The following is a 6,000-nucleotide window of genomic DNA, read 5'->3' as shown; positions in this document are numbered from 1 at the left end:
AGGCTCCAAAGGCTCTCAATAAGGTTGAGGTCAGGGGAGGAGGGGGTCCACATCATGAGTTTCTCTCCTTTTATGCCCATAGCAGCCGGTGATGCAGAGGTTTTCTTTACAGTATGACATGGTGCGTTGTCATGCATGAAGAGGATTTTGTTCGGGAAAGCACGACTCTTCTTTTTGTAGCATAGAAGATAGAAGACAGTTGTCAGTCAGAAACTTCACATATTTTTCAAAGGTCATTTTCACACCTTCAGGGAGCCTAAAAGGGCCTAAAGGGGCCGACCAGCTCTCTCCCCATGATTCTGGCCCAAACATGACTCCGCCCCCTCCTTACTGACGTCACAGCCTTGTTGGGACATTGTGGCCGTTCAGCAACCATCCACTACTCCATTGAGTTGACCATCCAGGGTTACACGGCCTCATCAGTGAACAAGACTGTTTGAAAATGAGTCCTCATGTATTTCTGAGCCACTGCAGCCGTTTCTGTTCATCAGCTTCAATTAACAGTTTAGGGGAGGCACGGATAGAAGGTTTATGCACAACTGCAGCCTCTGGAGGGTCCTACAACTTGATGTTCAGGAGACTCCAGAGGCACCAGAAGCTTCAAATACCTGTCTGCTGCTTTGTAGCATCTGTTCTCTTAATCTGATGTATTTGTCTGGCAGAAACCGTCCATATTGTGCTTTTATCTGCACAAACCGGAGTGTGCTCTGAATCATCCACAAATCTCTTATCAGTATGATGATTAAGCTTAATCTTTCATGAAATATCAAAGGTTTTCATACCTAGACCAAGGCATTCAACTATTTCGCGCTTTTCATCAGCAGAGAGATCCTTTTTCTTTCCCATATTGCTTAAAAATGATGATCTGCATAATAAAGTGGAACACCCTTTTTCAGTAGTTTTTCCCTTAACTGGGTTTAACCTGAAAACTAATCATCCCAGGTCTCTGAGATTAATGTCAGTGATTCATAGAGCCCCGAGACACGACACCATCCATGAGTTTCATTAGTATTTTTTTTTTTTTTTACCTTTTTGACACAAAAATCCAATTTGCATAATAATTTGGAACGCAGTGGATTCCTTCTTCCCCGACGGCACGGGCGTATTCAAGATGACAACGCCAGGATTCATGGGGCTCTGGTAGTGAAAGTGGTTGTCACCAGAGGGCCACACCAACCATAACTTGAACTTAAAAGGTGCATTACACAACTTTATGCAAAAAAAAAGTTGATATCTGTGAGTATTTGACCTTGTGGTGACCCAGTGGCTGTATGGGTGGTCCGCATGGCACCTTTACTTTCGATCATGGTGGCTTCAACAACGCTCCAAGACCAATTGTTTTGTGGGTTTTCTGGCGAGAGGGTCCGTCAGCAGTGAAAACTTTCCAAACAATTGATCCTGGAGCTTCCTAGAGACCATTGTGATGGAAAGTAAAGGCGCCATGACCACACATACAGCCTCTTGGTCACCACAAGGTCAAATACTCACAAATATCAACTTTTTTTTCTCCACATTAAAAGTTCATAATGCACCTTTAATGTCACCTTTGAAATAAGTCTCAGCCTCAGTCTCAACCCCATTGAGAAACTTTGGGATGTGTTGGAGCGCACACTGCACAGTGCTCCCACTCTCCCATCATCAATGCAAGATCTTGGTGAAGAATGAACACAACACTGGGCGCCACAGCGAATGTTCTGTAATCAAAGGTGAAGGAGTCCAACCAAATATTAGGTTTACTCATTTCTTTGAATGGGACAAAGCATATTAAGGCGAGACACGGCAGGTGAAAGTATTGATTTTTCACGCAGTGGTCGAAGTGGAGATTTTTATCTATTTTCCTCCCTTTACATCTTAGTTTTCATGTCAGATATAAAAATGACAAAACTCACCCGCATGATGTTTATTTTGTGATGTTTTGTCTGCGAGGTGGGGGCAACCCGGAAGTAGCTGCTGCGCCGCGTAGAAAGTCTGTCTTTCCCGCGGGTATTCATTCATAAATATTGACAGATTTTACATCCACGTGTCCTGCTAAGGGGCCCCGTGATGACGCTTTCACCCAAATATGATGTTTTTCCTCCTACGAGACGCTGGTGCGGAAAAGTCGGAGAACGGGCCGAGCATGCGCAGTCGCTACAAAACTTCAGGGCTGGTTTTCTCTGAATGAGAGAAGCCGCACTCGGGCAGAGCCTGAGCCCTTATAGAAGCTCCCACAGACTCCAAACTTTCCAGTCTTGGAGTTAACAATATTTTGAAGTTTTTTCAGAGGGATTTTTTAATATCTAATTCCTAGCCTGATTTATTCAGCTTTGAAACAAAAAGAAAAACAGGCAGAATTTCAGTTTTTACAGATTTTTTCACTGAATTTATTTAGTTTATTGAAAAACTAAACAATATTTCCAAAATCCTCTCTGAAAAAATCTTAGTTACTAATATGTCAATGAAATAAAACCATAACATTTAATCTGGCTCAATTCATTATTTTGATTTCGTTGCCCAAAATATAGGCAATTTTGGCCATTTTAATGCTCAAAATGCCTTATTTTTATGTGAAAACATAAAATGAAAGTGGTTGTAATATATATTTTTCTCATATTTATATCTGTGATGTTCAGCAAAAGTTTCAAATTGATATCTCCACATTTATTTATTTTTTCCCAATTCACCTGCAGTGTCTCGCCTTAATGAACAGACAACTAGTGCTGTAAATAATACCAGAGCGTGTGATCTTTGGTTGTTTTGAGGGGGAAAAAAACAGAATACACGCATTTATGGGTGTTTTAGCCAATTTTCCCAGTGGTAGGAACTAAGGCAGGAAGTGAACAGGAAGTGCAGACGCTTCGGCAGCAGCGTTACAGGAAGTCATTCTGCAGCAACAGCGAGATCCCTCACCGCCATCCAGTCCACGTCAACACTCAAACAAGATCGTTTTCCTACACAATACAGCTTTACAATGAAGCGAATGGAAGTTGTCACACTCGTTTTCACTTTCATTTCAGAACAGCTACATCCGGGCCACTCTTTCCTCTTGGTCCGCCAGTGTATAACCCTGTTCTTGCGAGATTCCATTTTTGAAAACACAGCTAATCTTCCCAAAATGCTAAGCGGTTTTGCGACACAGAACAGAGTGAGTGTTGGCGTCGCAGCAGTTGTTTCACAATCTGTTCCCCCGCGGAATTACAGCCCGGTTATGCAACAGCTTTAAGAGGCAGGTGATTTTCTTTTCTCCAGCCCCGGCTTTTTTTGTACCGCGCCGCGTGAAACCGAGAAGCGCAACACTGGCTGCTGAGTCAACCGAGCAGTACGCAAGAATTCGGTTCATTTCGCAGGACAGAGACAAGAGACGCTGACAAAGACGTGTGAGGTGAAAGAGAGAGAGATTGGAAAGGAAGTGATGCCGTGGTGGCTGGGCGGCTGCTCTGTCACGCTTCCTGTCCCTCTGACCTCGTTTTTGGGGCCTTTGGAGAAAACGGCTCCTCGGTCAAAACACTGATCAAGCAAACCCAGGCTAGAATATAATCTGGTACAGTCTGGAATCACTGCAAGAAGGTCCCATGTTCAAAGGTCTGGATCATGTGGGGTCTTTCTGTGTGGGGATTTGCATGCTTTCCCTGTGTGGTGGGTTTATGAGCTCAGGTTTCACCCGTCAACCCAATAAGCTAAGTCACAAGCTAAGCGGGTACTCCTGACCGAGACCCCGGCTCAACACCTGGATGTAGGGCTGTGAAATTAGTAAACAACAGTAAACGATTACAAAATTAGCATAATCGCAAAAAATCGATTATATTTTTTTTTTCAATTTTTTTTTTTTTTTCAATATATTTTTTTTAATTTTTTTTTTCAATTTATTTTCTAATTTTTAATTTTTGTCACTTTTTTGCTGGATTTTTGTCTTTTTCTGCTGGATTTTTGTAATTTTTTTGCTGGATTTTTGTCACTTTTTTGCTGGATTTTTGTCTTTTTTTTAAATGGATTTTTGCTTTTTTTGCTGGATTTTTGTCTTTTTTTAATGGATTTTTGTCACTTTTTTGATTGATTTTTTAAAGGCAACAAATAATCGTTTGAATAATCGTGATTTCAATTATGACAAAAATAATCGTGATTATTATTTTTTCAATAATTGAGCAGCCCTACCTGGATGTGTTCCTCGGAGTGTGGTCGTGAAATGAACTAAAACTGTTGCAAAGATATCGTTTTTGAAACAATAACTCTACTCAGGATATAAAAGGACAACTGATTGACAGTGGCATTTTTATGTACTCGTATCATTGCTCAATAATATAACAGTAAAAACACAGCCCCAGAGACGCACATTTATGTGAGACGAGTGAGTCAGTGTTTAAGATGCTAGCATGCTACAAGTTAGCATTTAGCCTCAACAGCTCAGCTCCGACCTCTCCATGAAAACGCCCTGAACCACACTCCAAACATCGAGCCTTGGATGCAACATGTGACAGAGGTCAGAGCTGAGCTGTCACTGGAGTATTTCCTCAATGTACATAGATTCGCATTTGCTAACCGGTAGCATGCTAACGTCTTGAGCGGCTTAAACACTGACTGAGACTCTGTTGACATGACAAACTGTAAAAAGAAAGAGAAGGGTTTTTTGTTTCCTCATTGATGGGTACATTTAGTCTGAGGAGTGAAGCAGATCTTTAGTAAATCCTGCTGTAGCTCGACGGACAGAGCTGCTACGTCAGTGCCACATTTGCTGGTTTTGTCACATAAACGTGCGTCTCTGGGGCCGTGTTTTCTTCTTGAGCATAAAAATGCCACTGTCAGTCAGTTGTCTTTCATTTTCATCTTGAGTAGAGATATTGTTTCATGTTGTAGTACAGCATAATGCTACTTCAGTATTCAAAATGGCCACCCAAACTATGCGTGATGACACTGCAAACTCATGTATATGGACATGCACCGTGTCATTTTGAAGCACAGAACCTGGAGTTAGTTTAAACCTCCGCAACTGTATTTTTGATCAGCGTGCAAAATGCCGCGGCTAGCAGCAATATGCTAATGCTAACGGCAACTAAGACAGAAACTATGATTGAATAACCTATAGTAATGAAATAAAATGGGCCACGTCTGGGGTGGGATTTGTTTTCACAGGATTATAGACCAGACATTTGGAAAAATCAGGCAAAAACATCAGTGAAAAATATCGGCCGAGCATATCGGTATCGGCCAATAAAAATCCCCGTAAATCCCCTTTGGCATCGACCTTAGAAAAACCCATATCGGTCGACCTCTAGTATCATGTATATTTGTTCAACCTTGGCTCGCAGCAGGAGGATCAAAACAAACAACCATTTTTAGCTAACGGCAGGCTAACAAATCAGTGGTAGCATGATCAACAGGTCCAGTTATGATTCATGGACATTTAAAGAGGGGGTGTTGTGCTTTCTGCAGGTATTTGGCTACAATCTCAAGCACATCACTATCTTACACTTTGTTGGTTGGAAAATACAATCCTGATCAAAAACAGCTGAACATTTTAACTTCCTGTTCCTCCACGCGAGCAACCACAAGCCCCAACCTCCTCCTCCGCCAGCCAACTGTTTCAATAAAGAGGAAAGCAAATGACAACGCTCGACCCATGTGGCTGTAGAGAAGCTATGGCGAGTGCTTTTACTTTGTGATGAGAGGATTAAGATGGATAGGTGAGGAAAGCGCTACGTAGGACCTCAGGAGGAGCTTTCTCTGAAGAATAGCCACCAGTGAAGATACAAAGATGGAAACGCAGCTCCTGGTTAGTTTTTGGTGGGAGAACAACATTGTAAAAAGCTCCGTTTCGCATACTATGCAGCAAAATCCCACAGATTGGAGCGCTTCTGCAGAGGGAGAAAGACCCAAAGTGTGTGAATGAAGTTGCTAACAAACAAAACCCAGCGTTAACAAAAAACAACAATATGACACAAACTGTACAGCTCGGTCATTACTGCATGCAGCCAACAGTTTAAACTCCACCGCTATAAAGGGGTCAATGAGTTGACCCCTTTGGTC

The 6,000-nt window shown here is 42.0% G+C and overlaps 1 protein-coding gene across 4 annotated transcripts in view; it reads right to left on the bottom strand.

Moving 5' to 3' along the window:
- Positions 1–6,000, bottom strand: part of kif21b (kinesin family member 21B) — a 163,143-nt gene that overhangs the window by 138,756 nt on the left and 18,387 nt on the right. The gene's annotated exons all lie outside the window — the stretch shown is intronic.

The sequence above is a fragment of the Gobius niger genome (genome assembly GCF_951799975.1).
Source record: "Gobius niger genome assembly, chromosome: 24".
Lineage (NCBI taxonomy): Eukaryota > Metazoa > Chordata > Actinopteri > Gobiiformes > Gobiidae > Gobius > Gobius niger.
Note: the sequence above shows the minus strand (reverse complement) of the source record. Positions and strands in the feature narration are given on the sequence as shown.